We start from the raw sequence: 18,361 nt of genomic DNA, 5'->3' as shown, positions 1-18,361 counted from the left end.
AAAAATACAAAACAATTAGCCAGGTGTGGTGGCACATGCCTGTAATCCCAGCTACTTGGGAGGCTGAGGCAGGAGAATTGCTTGAGCCCAGGAGGCGGAGGTTGCAATGAGCTGAGATCACGCTATTGCACTCCAGCCTGGGTGACAAGAGAGAGACTGCATCTCAAAAAAGAAAAAGAAAAAGATGAAGGGTAAAGAGGAATTTATTTTTTCTCCCCTACAGCAATGTCCGGTAAAATCAGTTCATTTATCTTTTGAGAGGCAGCAGGAAAGGTAAGTTGTTTTAGGGGCCTAGAAATCAGGCATTTCAAAAGAGGGATGCTTAAAGTAAAAAACAAAAACACGGATATAAAAATAAAAGCTTATATTAACCTATAAAGAGCTAGGAGTTGAATCCTGAGGGCAACTAGGCTACTGGATTCCAAGAAATTGATAGAGGAAAATCTTCAGATTAAGAATCAGGGAATTGCTGGGCGCAGTGGGTCACACCTATAATCCCAGCACTTTGGGAGGCCAAGGTGGGAGGATCACCTGAGATCGGGAGTTTGAGACCAGCCTGATCAACATGGAGAAACCTCGTCTCTACTAAAAATACAAAATTAGCCAGGCATGGTGGCGCATGCTTATAATCCCAGCTACACAGGAGGCTGAGGCAGGAGAATCACTTGAACCTGGGAGGCAGAGGTTGCAGTGAGCCAGGATCCCACCATTGCACTCCAGCCGGGGCAACAAGAGCAAAACTCCATCTCAAAAAAAAAAAAGAATCAGGAGAATTGAAGATACTCAGCAAATTTATTTGTTGGCATCTCTAATGTGATTAAGATATCAGAGTTTTGGGGAACAAAGGCATAGCGGTTGCTTCTGACTACTGCGCATGGACTTCCTCTGGACGCCCAAATTATGAGAGTACCAGTTGGTTAGGCAGCACAGTTGACTGACTTTCCTGATGCTCTCAAGCTAGGATATCCGTGCTCTTGATAATATTGCACATGGTTTTGGCTACTACGCATGTAAGAGTGTGTGTATGTGACGTGAGCATTTCTTTGGATTTCTTAGTGGTCAAGGCAGTGGCTTGTTCAGACAGAATTCCAGCGCATGCATGGTCTTTGAGGTTTATATCAAGTTTTGGGGATTCAATTTGCAAGGTTTCTTCAAGTCCTGGAGGAAAAGGTCAAGTGCAAGGAAGTCCAGCATCTCAATAGGGTTTTGGGCACTCAAGTTTTGGTTCTTGGTGATTCAGGAGGCAGGCAGAAGAGAGAAAAATTGGAAATGTTAGCTTGAAGGGTTGTAGCCAGATGTTGAAGGAAATGGAGAGAACTGAAAGTTTGTTAGCAATTGACCAAGAATCTGGGCAAGGTAACAGGATCCAGTCTAATTTGCAGATAGGAACCTCAACCGGTGTTTCCAGAGGAAGAGAAAGTCAATTAAATCTCCATCAGACAAGACAGAGTTTGTATGACATGGATCAGTTTCCTTCCATTTACAAAGTGATCCACAATTGTTCAAAGACAATGAACAGGACCAGGATCTGAGAAACCAGAAATTTGTGCTACAGGTTATAGAGAGTTTTCCACTGAAATGAAATTTTTCTCTATAATACTAAAAAATATTCACTTACCAATTCTGTGAACATTTGTTATATAGTTTAGACTAAAATGAATATTCAATTCAGTATTCTGATTTATTTTTTACGTGCTTTTTTTCTCAATTAGAAAGGAATTCATTAGAAGAGGAAAATGCTATGTATTTGTGGAATGGCACACCACGCTGAAGACAGAATCTAGTTTTTAATGCCAAAAAATTAACAAATGAAGTTTAAAAATCAGCGAGATATAAATTGAGAAATAGGAAGGAAATGATACTGCAAAATGTCAAATATTTATGTAGTGGACCCTCACAAGTGATTTTCACATATTTATTTTTGCATTCCTCCAGCAGGAACAGACGTCAGCACTGAGAAGCCCTTTACTGAAGTATGGGAATGAGTGTGTTTTGATCCTAACTGGAGACTGTTTTGTCTGCCTCATTGAATGGAGAAGCTAAAGAACACAGCAGCCATCGTGCCTACTAATTTTGATGTTACAATTTAATACAGGGTTGGCAAACTACAGCCCATGGGCCACATCCAGCCCACTCTCAGCTTTTATAGATAGTTTTATTGGAATACAGCCATGTCCATTTGTTTATGTCTCCTTCCTTCCTTCCTTCCTTCCTTCCTTCCTTCCTTCCTTCCTTCCTTCCTTCCTTCCTTTCTTCCTTCCTTCCTTTTTTTTTTCTCTCTCTTTCTTTCTTTCTGACAGGGTCTTGCTCTGTCACCCAGGCTGCTGGAGTACAGTGGCACAATCTCAGCTCACTGCCACCTCTGCCTCCAGGGTTCAAGTGATTATCCTGCCTCATCCTCCCTAGTAACTGGAATTACATGCATGTGCTACCATGCCCAGCTAATTTTTGAATTTTTAGTAGAGACAGGGTTTCACCATGTTGGTCAGGCTGGTCTCAAACTCTGGACCTCAATTGATCCTCCCACCTAGGCCACTCAAAGTGCTGGGATTGCAGGCATGAGCCACCACACCCAGCCATGTTTATGTATTCTCTACAGCTGCCAGAGACCTCATGGTCCACAAAGCCTAAAATATTTACTATCTGGCCCTTTTTGGAAAAACTTTTCTTTTTTTTTAATTGTTATTATTATACTTTAAGTTCTGAGATACCTGTACAGTGTACTTTTTTGGAAAAAGTTTTCTAATCCCTGATATTATATAATTTATAATGTCCACATTTTGTCCCTGAAGAGAAGAAAATCTCATACGGAAAAAAAAACCTTGTATAAAGGAATGTATTGGATGGCCTGGTTATTGTTCACAAACTTTTGTTTAATGCATAATCCTTTTTTTTGAGCTCCTACTAAGTGCTAGACTTCATACTTGGAACATATCCTCTGCTCTCCAGGGGCTTTTCATCAGGAGAACCAGAGGCAGGAGTGGCTGTGATCTGAGGCAGCCAATGAAAGTGTTAGAGAAGAAGGCAAACAAGGGAAAAGCAGACATAAAGAAGAGACTGACTTTGTGAGGATCATCAGTGATGGGTTGTGGAGAAGGAATGTATGCTGTACAGAAGGAAATGACAATACATAGATGGGTAAGGATATGAGAAAGGGACATTTCTCACAGGGTGAACATGATTCGTTTAAAACTGGCCCTCTTCAGATCACGAGATCAAGAGATCGAGACCATCCTGGCCAACACGGTGAAACCCCTTCTCTCCTAAAAAATACAAAAGTTAGCTGGGTGTGGTGGCGCACACCTGCAGTCCCAGCTACTTGGGAGGCTGAGGCAGGAGCATTGCTTGAACCCAGGAGGCGGTGGTTGCAGTGAGCCGAGATCACGCCACTGCACTCCAGCCTGGCACCTGGCGACAAAGCAAAACTCTGTCTCAAAAAAAAAACTGCCCCAATTTTCCCATAGAACTAATATTTGTGGTTTTTTGAATAAATATAGAAATTGACCCTCCCTGTTCTTAAAAGTTGAAACTTACATTTGTCTCATGAGTTCCTTCCGTAGGAAACCAACACTCAGGAAAGCGACTGAAACTCATCAGATCACCACATCTGGAGAATGAGATGCCAGACCCCTCATCCATCATCATTGCTTTCCTTTCCCTCCTTAATTCCTGTTTTCCCACCTTCCACACTAAATAAGACCCCCAATTTTAGTCGGTTGGAGAGATGGGTTTGAGACTTTACTTGTTTTTCCTCTTGGCTTCAGCACCCAACAAAAGCCTTCTTCCCTGGCAATTCTCCTTGTTTCAGTGACTGGCATTCTGTGTGGCCATCAGCAGGACCTGGACCAAATCTTTGGCATTTTGGCAACACAATTAAAAAATATTTTATCACATGCCTAGGTACTGGGTATACTTTTGGTGCACCAAAGTTTCTGTCTTCATGGAACTTACATGTCAGATTGTGAAGGTATTTTGAAGTAAAAAAAAAAAAATGCTCTGGTGGGAGAATGTAAGGCATTTTAGGGAAATACTGTGTTGTCTTCTGCGGCTGCTGAATAGATTGCAGGGGGTTGGAATAGTGGGAAATCATCTGTCTTGGAAAAGTAAACAGAAGACTGATTATGGATGGCCTTTTATGCCGAACTGCGGTGTGTTTTGCTTTTCGTTTTGTTTTGTGTTGTATTGTTTTGTTTGTTTGTTGCTGGCTTGGCAATAGGGAACCACTGGAAATTTTGAAGATGATCTGGGTGCTTTATGCTGGTAGACCGATGTGCTTTAGAAAATGAACTCTGGCTTAATATGAGAGAGTAGGAAGAACTGGGTGAGGGGAAGGAAGCCAGAGGCAAGAGTTAAGAAGGATATATGAACTATGACCTGGGCAGCTGCAACAGAAAGGGAGAGAGAAGAAAAAGATTGCAGAGATGGAATTACAGTAATTAGCAATTGATGGAACATAGAGCTGCTGAAGAGGTTTTAAGCCTGAAAGAAAAGTTATTGGCGGGGCGCAGTAGCTCATGCCTGTAATCCCAGCAATTTGGGAGGCTGAGGCAGGCAGATCACCTGAGGTCAGGAATTCGAGACCAGCCTGGCCAACATGGTGAAACCCCCTCTCGACTAAAAATATAAAAATTAGCTGGATGTAGTGGCTCACACCTGTAATCCCAGCTACTCTGGAGGCTGAGGCAGGAGAACTGCTTGAACCCAGGAGGCAGAGATTGCAGTGAGCCGAAATTGCACCACTGCACTCCAGCCTGGGTGACAGAGTGAGACTCCATCTCAAAAAAGAAGAAAAAAGAAAACTTATTGAAGGGACTGGAAGTACAGGAGGGGGAAGTTGAGGTGTGGATTGTAATAGATTGTCCAAATGAGAACACATGGACACGGGGAAGGGAACAACACACAATGGGGCCAGTTGGGAGGTGGGAGGTGAGGGGAGGGGAGCATTAGGACAAATACCTAATGCATGTGGGGCTTAAAACCTAGATGACAGGTTTATAGGTGCAGCAAACCACCATGGCATAAGTTTACCTATGCAACAAACTACACATTCTGCACTTGTATCCTGGAACTTAAAGTAAAAAAATAAGAATAACAACAATAATAATAATAGACTGTCCCACTTCCTTCCCTCTGCTGAAGGATAATCCAGAACTTTATAGTGCCAAGATGTGAGCTTCATCTGGCTAAGTCCACTAAACTATTTTTTTTAAGCAAAATGATTCAAACAAGCCACTCTCAGCTCTGGATTTGGATATCCCAGTATTATTTTTAAAATAATTTTAAGCACTGTCACGATATCTAAAACAGTTTGGAAACCTTTATTTTTCTATTTTAATTCAAAATAAAAATCCCATCTGTAAAACAGGAATGGGATATATTAGCAAATAAAAAGCATCGTGAATTAGTGTAAGATTGACTGGGGACTTGATTTTTCACACTGATATTTTGGCTTCTATAGACTAGAGAGGTCATCTGTGATTTTTATAATGATGTTTTTCCATGTTGTATGGGTGAACCACCGCATTGTCCTTTGAATGTCTGTGTAAATGGCTCTGAAGACCTGAGAGAGAACAGTCAGCCCTGAACACAGGGAGGCAATGTTGCTTAAAGGAACAGTTAGAAAGACCCAGGCTCCTGACTCTGCTCCTTGCCCGTTGTGTTAATCTCTATACAAATAGCTTGATAAGTTATTTAGCCCCTTGGTGCCTCTGTTTCCTCATCTTTAAGATGGAAATTTAAAATGCCTATTTCAGATGGTTGCCATGAGGGTTACATGATACAGGGCAGGTAAAGCACTTACTTGTGTGGGGCTTGGCTTGTGGTCAGCGTCAGTGACCATTCTATTTCTGTTGGGTATGCTCAGCTGTTGGCCCAGGAGTGGGGCTGCTGCTGATGCGTACGGTTACTCTGTGCCTCTGCTCAGTCAACTCAGAGTATTCCTGCATCTGATTTCTTTCTGCAAGTCATCAATGTAGTGATGTGGAATCGTGATGTGAAAGCTGAAGTTCCTTTTACAGATGTTCTCTTTTGTATTCTCATTTTTCTTTTAAGGATACTGTGTTAGCTCTTCTGGCTCCTTAGGGGGGAAATTGTTTAGGCAGGGGAAAGAGAGATTTTTTTTTTCTTGAAAAGTTTTTTTTTTACTTCTCAGTAGGGTTCTGTTTCCCCATTTCCAAGTATGGCTTACTGAAGCTCAGGTATTCAGAAGGTGAATTTGAAGCTGGGGTCAGGATGAGATATCTAATGACTAATGTGCTATCAAAGTCTGTGGTGAGTTTATATGTCTTCCCTATAGATATTTGAACAATTTGAGTCATCGCCTCCCACTGTCACTTTCTACCTTGGAAATCTGGGAGTAACCTACCAAGCGTATGTCAATTACCCAGTGATATAAAAAGCCATGCTTTTCACATTCCACAAAAACATTGACCATCTAGCTGAAGGACTTTCCAGTTTCAGTTGTATGTTTTATAAGAAAAAAAATCCCTTAAACGAAATAGCTAAGAGCTAACATAGAAAATGACGCCTTTTCTCATCTCCCCTCCACTTTCACCAGCCCAAGCAAAGTGATGGTAAAATACACAACAAAAAGTGCCTGTTTTGTTGGGTTGTTTTAAAATGTGCCCCCTTCAAGTTTCCTGGGTCCTTTTGGCCCAGTTTCCAGGGGATTTAGGAAGTTATGAGCAAACATGCCCATAGCTATTTAGGAAAAATAGCCCACAGCTATTTGCTATGGGCAGGTACTTAATTTTCTTGGCTTTGTGATATGAGGAGTATGGGAGGTCAGAGAAGGGGCTATGGGCTCTGAAGGCCGTGCCATTTCAAAAACTGGATAGGCCTGGTTCAAGAAAAAAAAAAAAAACTAAAAGGAAAAAAAAGTCTCTGAATGCTAGAATTCTATATTCAGTTAAAAATTGATCCTCATTCCACAATTGGAGAAATAATTGACATATGGGTGTCAGTTGCCTGTCAAAGCAAAGCTATTACTGATGTGCTCTCACCATCACCTTTTCAGAAAACTGGTAAATTCTACCATTCTGGGGAGCACCGCCCTCTGTGATAGAAAAAAGAGATGGATCTAGATGTGATCTACAAGAGTTTTTATGTACTATGCGTAGCTTAAATCCGGAGTGCAGTGTGTTTAAGGATGGTTAGCTGTGAGAGGACATTTGTAAACTTTGTTCTCTGCCCATCTCTTATTTCTGTACTATTTTGAACATGCTCTTTACTAGGAGTTCTTGGTACAAGTGGAAGCAGAAAGGGATTCTGCTCACTTTCACGTGTATGAAGGTGTGTTCAGCTTTCATAAATTCTCATAAGTGAGTTTTGAGACCAATATTAGCTGGTCTTTCATAGCAACTGTATGTATTAATTTTCTCTTCCAACTTGATGTCACTTGCACTTTTTCTCCCTCATGAGTATTCTTTGAGGATAACATCTCTACTGAAAACTCCTTATCTTCCAGATATGTTTGTGAGAATTAACTAAACCTGTGTCTAACTCAAGAAAAACACCCCCTTTAATTCACTTGCTTAAGTATTTGAAAATAACTTTGCTCTCTCTTATCAAGAAATAACTTTTTCCCATTTTTTGATTTAATATTGAACTTTCTTACTAATTTCTTTGTTTATTGTGTAAGGGTCTAATTAATGACCCACAAAAAGTTATTCATGGAAGTGAAGAAACTGATCTTGTTAAAGGTGTCTTAAGTGGGGGAAAATGTGAGATCTTCCCCACAGGCATTCATGGTTTGGACATGTTGATTTATGTTCCCTGAGATCTAGTTTTCTTTTCAAGTTCGTGTTTTAACAGCCTGCAAACATCCCTCTCAGCTCATGTATACATGACACATGTGCATACACACCCACACAACACAAATCAGTTTATTCGGTTAATGAAATTAACTGGACACTTAGGTTTTTCAAAGTTGAGGCAGGTTGTCTGAGACTTTGAGGGGAGTAGGCTGTTATGTGATCAGTTTGTGGCTCAAAGCCAGGTATGAGGGAGGGGGTCCCACAAATCCACAGCAGCCATTCTTGTTCTCACTGATACAGGTGACTTCAGCACGAGATAAGCCTTTACTCAAGGATGCTGTGATAATGCCTCAAACAATTGCAGGACGGTGATTCTGGGAACCAGAAATAGACATGCTCTTCTTGTGGTCATTTATTGCTCTTACGTCAACAATATATCCAATGGTTAATTAAGTACCTAAGTATTTGTAGAAGATATTGTGACGCATTATCTCAAAACAGGCATTTTCAAAAATGAGAAAGGTCAACACTTGTAATAAGAGGGAAGTATGCTGAAATTTACTGTACATATTTTTATAGATATTTGACTTAAATAGTAACATTTTGGACCACTGAATGTAAACAGCGAACAACCATTAGAAATGCTAATGGTTCTATTTCTATTATTAATTTCAACTAATTTTAAAAGATGAGGTTTTTTAGTTTGTCTTATTAAAACTGTCTATCAGTAAGATATGGCAAGCTACTATTTCATATTATGTGGGAAATTAATGCTCTTATACTTCCTGAAAATGAAGCCATCTTCTGTTCATGTATTGACGAAATGGCAGATTATTACCTAGCAAAAAATATTATTGCCTTTTTCAGTTCATTCAATCAATGATGCTTTCTGAGCACCTGCTATGGTGAGGTGTGGGAGTGGGCACATTGAGGAATTACAATTCAGAGAAGATTTTCCTCTTTCCTGTTCCTAGAACACATCTTGTTTTTTTCTATCTCAATTCTTCATTTACTTCTGTCCTCCCCACCTATAATGGTCTCTTTTCCGTTTGCCTAAGCCTACCCATTTGTTACATCTAAGCCAAGTGTCTCCTTGGCAAAATCTTTCCACACTACTTTAGGGCTCAGTGATTTTTTTCCCTCCTGTACATTCTCATGCAATTAATTAATTACAGGTGACTTTTTTTTTTTACAGTGGTATATTTCTGTTTTGTTTCATTTGCCTAAATGGATAGGCAACCCCTTGGGCAGAGTGGACATGAAGTGAGAGGCAGGAACAATATATTTTGTGTTTCTCACACTGACTTCTTTGCTGTGCATTGCTCCCTGAGAAGTCACTTGGGAGTTTGGGGAAGACAGTGATCCCTGGGGGTAAGGTCAAAAAAGGGGTCAAAGAGGTGAGACTTGATCTGTACTTAGAAGGGTAGGTAAGCTTTAGGTAAGAAGAGAAGGTGGAGATGGTATTTCAAAGGAATGTTGAGTGGTGCAGACAAGTATGAGAGAAATGGGGGATTCAGAGTGCATCAAGCAGAAATGAATACTCTCAAAACTGTTAAAGTCTGCCAAGAAGATGGATGGTTTATGGATCACACTGGTATGTACGCTTCCTGAAGCACAGTATTTAACCCTGGAAAGTGACACAGAACAGGTGATGTCTCGTACATCTATTTCCCATTGGCTGCATCTCTTATAAGACAGGTTCTGTTATATATCACTTTCCTAGAATATATCTTTATTCTACCTCTTTTTTCCCCCTACTCTGATTTAAAGGATTATTCAATTAGACCGTTAGGCAAGGGATTCAAAGTTCTCCCATTTCATCATAGAAAAAAACTAGAAATGACCCTCCCATGAAGGTAAAACGTCCTTTGACTGACATGTCCTAGAAGAGGTGCCAAGTCGTAGTTGAGGGCTTACAGAACATAGACTCAATTATTGACCAGTAATCAAGCTTTCCTATTTACTTCTGGGGGAAATGATGGTTTCTGGATATTGGAGGAGAGCATAAAGTTTTTCTTTCTGTCTGCCATGAACATTCTTCATGATGAAGAATACCTATGGGCTGTTTAGAACAGAGAAGTTGATAATTAGGTAACGTAGGATGAGGAGAGGCTATGGGATTTGAGAATTAAAGGAATTATGAATCAACAATTGTCTACTTACTAAGTTAATGAGTAAGATTTGCCAACATGAATTCAGCTATGAATTCATTCCTCTTGGAAAACTATGAAAGCATATAATTATGGACTTAATCCATGTAGAATAAAATTTATTTAGTCAGACACTACCAATAAAAATTTTATGAGAAGAATGAGAGGTTGAATACTTAACAGAATAAAAAGATATCAAATATCTTTAATTGCCTGTCATTAGGGATGTGCAAATTACAATCATACGTTATCTCTTCCTTGATGCACATCCACTGAAGATTTTTCCTACTCAACCCGTTGTTAATATAGCTGAATTACATGAAAGTGTATGTCTTTCCTTCACTCATTCATTTATTCACTCATTCAACAAATACTTACTAAGTACTTATTATGTGCCAGGCACTGTTCTTGAAGCTGGACACATAGTGGTGAATTAAAAAAAGGTTGTACTCTCATGAAGCTTACTTCTAATATGGGAACACAACAAATAAAGAGAAAATCAATAAATAGGTAACATAAAGTTGGTGCTTTATATTATTTATTTATAAAGAAGAGTACAGCAAATTTATCAGATAAAGTATTACAAAAGAGGGACATGCTATGGTTTGAATGTGGTTTGTTCGTCCTCACCAAAACTCATGTTGAAATGTCATCCTTAGTATGGCAGTGTTTGGAAGTGGGGCCTGGTGGGAGGTATTTGGGTCATTGGGGTGGATCCCTCATGAATGGCTTGGTGCCATTCTTACAGTAGTGAATGAGTTCTCACTCTCATGACACTGGATTAGCTCTTGAGGAAATGAATTAGTTCCCATGAGAGCATGTTGTTAAAAAGTCAAGGTGCTTCTCAGATTTTCCTCTCTTCTCACGTGTCTGCGTCCTTTTTGACTGTCTCTGTCATGTTGTGATGCAGCATGAAAGCCCTCAGAAGCTAGGGCCATGCCCTTGAACTTCTCAGACTACAGAACCTGAGCTAAATAAACCTCTTTTCTTTTTTTTTTTTTTTTTTTTTTTTTTTTTGAGATGGAGTCTTGCTCTGTTGCCAGGCTAGAGTATAGTGGCACTATCTCGGTTCACTGCAACCTCCGCCTCCCGGCTTCAAGCCATTCTGCTGCCTCAGTCTCCCGAGTAGCTGGAACTACAGGCGCTTACCACCACGCCCAGCTAATTTTTTGTATTTTTAGTAGAGATGGGGTTTCACCGTGTTAGCCACCATGATCTCGATCTCCTGACCTTGTGATCAACCCACCTCAGCCTCCCAAAGTGCTGGGGTTACAGGTGTGAGCCACCATGCCCAGCCTCTTTTCTTTATAAATTACCAATCTATGGTACTCTGCTATACCAACACAAAATGAACTAAGACAGAGAACAGGATATTTTTTGATAGGGTGGTAAGGAATGGCCTCTTTCAGGAGATGACATTTGAGATGCAAAATGTAAAATTATAACACTTTTATTGAACATCACATAATTATGTTGGGGAAAGCCAAAGCATTTACAATATTGAATCTTCCTATCCAGTAACTTGTTATATCTGTTCACTCATTCAAATTTTCTTTGCAGTTTTAGATTTTCTTTAATATAGGTATTATTGTTTCTTATTAAAAGTATTCTTAGGCTTTAAAATAGGTTTGTGTTCATTGTAAGTGGAATATTTTGTCTTTACATTATTATTTTTTTTTTTTGAAATGGAGTCTCACTTTATTGCCCAGGCTGGAGTGCAGTGGTATGATCTCAGCTCACTGCAACCTCCACCCCCTGGGTTCAAGCAATTCTTCTGCCTCAGCCTCCCTAGTAGTTGGGATTACAGGTGTGTACTACCAAACCAGGCTATTTTTTGTATTTTTAGTACAGACAGCATTTCACCATGTTGGCCAGGCTAGTCTCAAACTCCTGACCTCAAGCAATCCACCTGCCTCGGCCTCCCAAAGTGCTGGGATTACAAGCATGAGCCACTGCACCCAGCCACGATTTTACATCACATTTTTACCGTGCCTTTTCTGGTCAGATATGCTTAGACACACAAATACCATTTTTGTTATAATTGACTATAGTATTCAGTACAGTAATATGCTGTGCAGGTTTGTAGCCTAGGAACAATGGTCTATACTACAAAGCCTACGTGTGTACTAGGCTTTACTATCAGGTTTATGTAAGTATGCTCTATGATGTTCTCATAAAAATAAAACTATCTAACGTCACATTTCTCGGAATGAAGTTCCATTGTTAAATGAGACATGACTGTTATTGATGTAGGAAAGCTGTTGCTTTTTTGACGTTTATCTTGAATATCTTGTTTGAGACAGTTATTCAATGGTCTTACTAGGTCTACCTTGGAGTTTGAGACAATAATATAGTTCCTTTTCTATTGCATTGGCTATGTTCTCAAGGGCAAAATGAAATCATAGCAGTTACAATGATCATCTTTTAAAAATTTTTAACATTAATAGGAATCCTTACAACATTTCACTAATATGTGTCATACTTTCTGATGCTTTCTTATAGAAACCTTTTATTTTAAAGGTTTCATTTTTTTATTCAAAGAAAGTTCATTTTTATTGTTTGTTTGCTAAGAAGTTTAGCAGGAATGAGTGTTACATTTTACCATTTGCTTTTTGGTGACTTTTTTTTTTTTTTTTGAGACAGAGTCTTGCTCTGTCGCCCAGGCTGGAGTGCAGTAGAACCATCTCAGCTCACTGCAATCTCTGCCTCCTGGGTTCAAGCAATTCCCTGCCTTAGCCTCACAAGTAACTGGGATTACAGGCAGGTGCCAGCACATTGGCTAATTTTTTTGTATTTTTAGTAGAGATGGGGTTTCACCCTGTTGACCAAGCTGGTCTCCAACTCCTGTACTCAAGTGATCCACCTGCCTCGACCTCCTAAAGTGCTGATATTAGAGGTGTGAGCCACTGTGCCAGGCTTTTTGGTGACTTTTAATGCTGACCTAAGATTTTATTCTCATCTAATCTATTTATATGCAGAATTAGATTAAATTTAAATTTTTTTTTAAATGCTGAAACACTCTTGCTTTTGTAACATAAACACTTTTTGGTTAAAATGGATTAATTCTGGAATGTATTTGGTAACATAGCTACATTGTTATTCATATTCATTAGTGAAATTAGTATATAATTTGTGTGTGTGTGTCTGTGTGCGTGCATGTGTTCACCTTGTCTGGTTTTGATGTAAGGGTTATGCTAGTCACATAGAATGAGTTATGCAACTTTTAGTATCGTTCCTTCCAGATTTAAATTGGAGCTTTAGGTAACTATCCTTGAAATTTTGATAGAACTTTCACCTAAAGTCGTTTTTGTCTGGTGTCATTGCTTTGGGAAAGGTAGAGTTCTGAGTAACTTCAAATTTTCCTATCATTATTAGAAAACTCTGGTACTTTGTGTTATTTTCAGGCAATATTTGTAATTTGAATGGGAGAGGATATCTGTAAGCATATATAACAACAGCAAAAAAGATTAGTAGCCAGAATATATAAAAAATGCATCCAGTGATTATTTTGTTTAATCTGCTTTTGTCAGTTTGATCGAATGCTTCTTATCTGTATTCAAATATTGATTAGAGGTTGTATCAGAGGCGTTTGAACCAGAGCAACTCCATCTTGAATAGGGGCTGGGTAAAATGAGGCTGAGACCTACGGGGCTGCATGCCCAGACTGTTAGGCATTCTAAGTCACAGGATGAGACAGGAGGTTGGCACGAGATACAGGTCATAAAAACCTTGCTAATGAAACAGGTTGCAGTAAAGAAGCCAGTCAAAGCCCACCAAAACCAAGATGGTGACGAGACCTCTGGTTGTCCTCACGGCTACACTCCCACCAGCACTATGACAGTTTACAAATGCCATGGCAATGTCTGGAAGCTACCCTATGTGGTCTAAAAAGGGAAAGCATGACTAATCCACCACTTATTTAACATATAATCAAGAAATAACCATAAAAATGGGCAACCAGCAGCCCTCAGGCCTGCTCTGACTCTGGAGTAGCCATTCTCTTATCCTTTACTTTCCTAATAAACTTGCTTTCACCTACTCTAAGAATTCACCTTGAATTCTTTCTTTTTTTGAGACAGTCTTGCTCTGTTACCCAGGCCGAAGTGCAGTGGTGAGGTCTCAGCTCACTGCAACTCTGCCTCCTGGGTTCAAGTGATGCTCCTGCCTTAGCCTCCTGAGTAGGTGGGATTACAGGCGTGAGCCACCACACCCAGCCAATTTTTGTATTTTTAATAGAGATGGGTTTCACCACGTTGGCCAGGTTGGTCTCAAACTCCTGACCTTAAGTGATCTGCCTTCCTCAGCCTCCCAAAGTGCTGGGATTACAGGCGTGAGCCACCACGACTGGCCAAATTCTTTCTTGTGCAAAATCCAAGAACCTTCTGTTGCAGTCTCTATCCAGACTCCCTTTTCAGTAACAGTTGGAAGGCATTTTACCAAATTTGCAGTTAGGATTTTTCTCTGGACTGAAAGGAAAGGGGTAGTGGAGATGTACATCCTACAAATTTTGCCATATAATGGTTTTTTTGGTCTTTATTCAGAAATATTTCATAATCTCAGTCTTTCTTTCCTCTTTAACTTGAGTTACTTAGAAGAGTTTCAAAAAATATAATTTCTAAGCACATAGCTTCTTTTTTTAGATATTCTTTTGTTGTTAATGTATTATGTTACTGCATGTTGCAAAATAGTGGGCCCTTATGATACTGGCGTTTCAGAATTTACTGAGATTTTCTTTGAGCCATAATGCATGGTCTGTTTTAGTAACTGCTTCATTAATTGAATGAAGCACTTGAGGGTGGATCACTTCAGGTCAGGAATTTTATTTGTTGGATTCAATATTCTATATAGGTTTGTCAAGATAAACTTGTAATTGGGTTCAGTTCTTCCATGTTCTAATGTATTTTAGGTCACTGAATCCATTCATACATGGGCAACGGTGTACATTACTCACATGAATTCATTCATTATACAACAAATATTTGTCAAGGACCTACCATGTACCAGGCCCTGTTTTAAGTGCTGGGGAAATCACAATGAGTAAAACAAAGATTGTGCTTTCATGAAACTTACCTTCTGATTGGAGGAGACAGATAATAAGTAAATAAATAAAAATGTCTATAATGCATGTGTCAAGAGACAAAATGAAAACAAATTTAAAGATCTCAATTGGCTTTAATGGAATTCTAGAATCAGGCAACACTTTATTCCATAAAATAGAATTAAGTGTTCCCATGAGCTGAGCAGAGGAGATTGGCTTTATAGACAGAGAAAGGCTGAAGAAAGCAGAAATAAAGAACAAAGCATTACTAGGGGGTTCAAAGCTACTTTTCTTGTGAGGCGGGGTAGGGAGACAGAACAATAGAAAGATAATAGATTAGTTAATGTCAGGTTACTTCAGGCTACTTCTTTTGTGTAAGGATTTAAAACAGAGGGAACTTCATTATCATGCCAATTGAAGATTTAAACTGGCCTGTTTGAGAAATTAGTTCCCTCCTAATTTCTCTGAAGTTCAGACGATAAATTAGTTTGGATTTGGCGATGTGAAACTTTAGCATGAGTGACTCCATTTGATTTCTAGTCTGATCTATTGGGGCCTAGTGCAGGAGCTTAATCCAAAACAATAACTTCCTATAAGTTTCCATATTGGATAGCGCAATTGGAAAGATTATACTTAAAATGTTAATGCAGCAATTTAAACATCTCTTAGAAAAACTGAATACTCGGTATCTACAGGCATACCTTGTTTAACTGCACTTGGCTTTGTCCTGCTTTGCAGATACTGGGTTTTTTACAAATTGAATGTTTGTAACAACCTTGCTTCAAACAAGTCTATCAGGGCTATTTTTCCAACAGCATGTGCTTACTTTGTATCTCTGTGTCCCATTTTGGTATTTCTAGCAATATTTCAAGCTTTTTCATTATGATTATATCTGTTATGCTGATCTGTGATCAGTGATCTTTGATACTACTATTGTAATTGTTTTTGGGTGCCACTAACTCCGGCCATGTAACACAGCACATTAATGGATAAAATGTATGTATTCTGACCGTTCCACTGATTGTCCATTTCCCTATCTCTAGCCCTCTCCTAGAGCCTCCCTATTCCCTGAGATACAATATTGAAATTAGGCCAACTAACAACTCCACCATGGCCTCTAAGTAAGTGTTCAAGTGAGAGAGTCACAAGTCCCTTACTTCAAATCAGAAGCTGGTTATACTTAAGGCTGGGTGCAGTGGCTCATTCCTGTAATCCCAGCACTTTGGGAGGCCGACACGGGTGGATCACTTGAGGTCAAGAGTTCGAGACCAGCCTAACCAATATGGTGAAACCCCCGTCTCTACTAAAAATACAAAAATTACCTGGATGTGGTGGTGCATTCCTGGAATCCCAGCTACTTGGGAGGCTGAGGCAGGAGAATTGCTTGAACCCAGGAGGCAGAGGCTGCAGTGAGCTGGGATTGAGCCACTGCACTCCAGCCTGGGCGACAGAGCAAGACTCTGGCTCAAAAAAAAAAAGAAAAACAGTACTTACTATCTAAGGCGTAGCTTGTTTTACTGCATTTTGCTGTGCTGTTCTTTGCAGATACTGTGTTTTTTACAAATTTTTTTAAACAAAAATTAAGCTTATTGAGACAGACAGGCTGAAAACTTAGATAGGGGCCAGGTGCGGTGGCTCACACCTGTAATCCCAGCACTTTGGGAGGCTGAGGCGGGTGGATCACTTGATTTCGGGAGTTCGAGACCAGCCTGGCCAACATGAAGAAACCCTGTCTCTACTAAATATACAAAAAAAAATTAGCCGGACCTGGTGGCGTATGCCTGTAATCCCAGCTACTCGGGAGGCTCAGGGAGCAGAATCACTTGAACCTGGGAGACAGAGGTTGTGGTGAGCTGAGATCGTGCCACTGCAGTCCAGCCTGGGCAACAAGAACGAAACTCTGTCTCAAAAAAAGAAAGAAAGAAAGAAAGAAAGAAAAAGAAAACTTAGATAGGCCAAAAGTTAGGCTTCTTGCACCAGTTAGCCAAGTTATGAATACAAAGGAAAAGTTCTGGAAGGAAATTAAAAGTGCTTCTATAGTCAACACATGAATAAGAAAGAAAAACAAACAGCCTTATTGGTGATACGGAGAAAGTTTAGGTGGTCTGGATAAGATCAAACCAGCCACAACACTCCCTTAAGCCAAAGCCTAATCCAGAGCAAAGCTGTAACTGTTTTCAGTTTTATAAACGCTGAGAGAGATGCGAGGAAGCTGCAGAAGAAAGGCTTGAAGCTGGCAGATCTTGGGTCATGAGATTTAAGAAAATAAGCCATCTCCATGACATAAAAAGACAAGGTGAAGCAGCAAATGCTGATGGAGAAGCTGCAGCAAATTATCTGGAAGATCTAGCTAAGATCATTGATGAAGAGGGCCATACTAAACAACAGATTTTCAGTCTCCATGAAATAGCATTTTATGGGAAGAATATGGTATCTAAAATTTTCCTTTTTTCTTTTTTTTTTTTTTTTGAGACAGAGTTTCGCTCTTGTTGCCCAGGCTAGAGTGCAATGGTGCAACCTTGGCGCAGTGCAACCTCCGCCTCCCAGGATCAAGTGATTCACCTGCCTCAGCCTCCCGAGTAGCTGGGATTACAGGCATGCACCACCACACCCAGCCAATTTTTTGTATTTTTAGTAAAGTTGAGGTTTCACCATGTTAGCCAAGATGCTTTCCATCTCCCAACCTCAGGTGATCCACCTGCCTCGGCCTCCCGAAGTGCTGGGATTACAGGCGCGAGCCACCGTGCCCAGCCTAAAACTTTCATAGCTAGAAAGAAATAAATGCCTGGCTTTAAAGCTTCAAAACACAACCTGGCTCTCTTGTTAGGGGCTAATGCAGCTGGTGCATTTAAATTGAAGCCAGTGCTCATTTACCATTCAGAAAATCCTAGGACCACTAAGAATTATGCTAAATCTACTTGTCTATACTCTGCAAATGGAACAGCAAAGCCTGGATGACAACACATTTGCTCACAGCAAATCACTGGGTAGGCACAACAGCAGAACAGAGATGACAGAGTGAAGAGCCAGTGAACTTGAAGACAGATCAATAAAATTTATTATTGGGGCCTGGCAAGGTGGTTCACGCCTGTAATTCCAGCACTTTGGGAGGCTGAGGCAGGCAGATCACCTGAGGTCAGGCGTTCAAGACCAGTCTGGCCAACATGGCAAAACCCCATCTTTACTAAAAATAAGAAAATTAGTTGGGTGTGGTTGTGCACACTTGTAATCCCAGCTACTCGGGAGACTGAGGCAGGTGAATCAATTGAACCCGGGAGGCGGAGGTTGCAGTGAGGCAAGATCACCGCACTCCAGCCTGGGAAATAGAGTAAGACTCTATCTCCAGAAAAAAAAAAAAAAAAAGAAAGAAAAGAAAATATCCTTCAAACCTGAAGGAGAAATACTTTCCAAGACAAACA

The sequence above is a fragment of the Sapajus apella genome, unplaced genomic scaffold (genome assembly GCF_009761245.1).
Source record: "Sapajus apella isolate SASKATOON/1434 unplaced genomic scaffold, GSC_monkey_1.0 scaffold103, whole genome shotgun sequence".
NCBI classification, from domain to species: Eukaryota; Metazoa; Chordata; class Mammalia; order Primates; family Cebidae; genus Sapajus; species Sapajus apella.
This window is presented reverse-complemented; position numbering follows the sequence as displayed.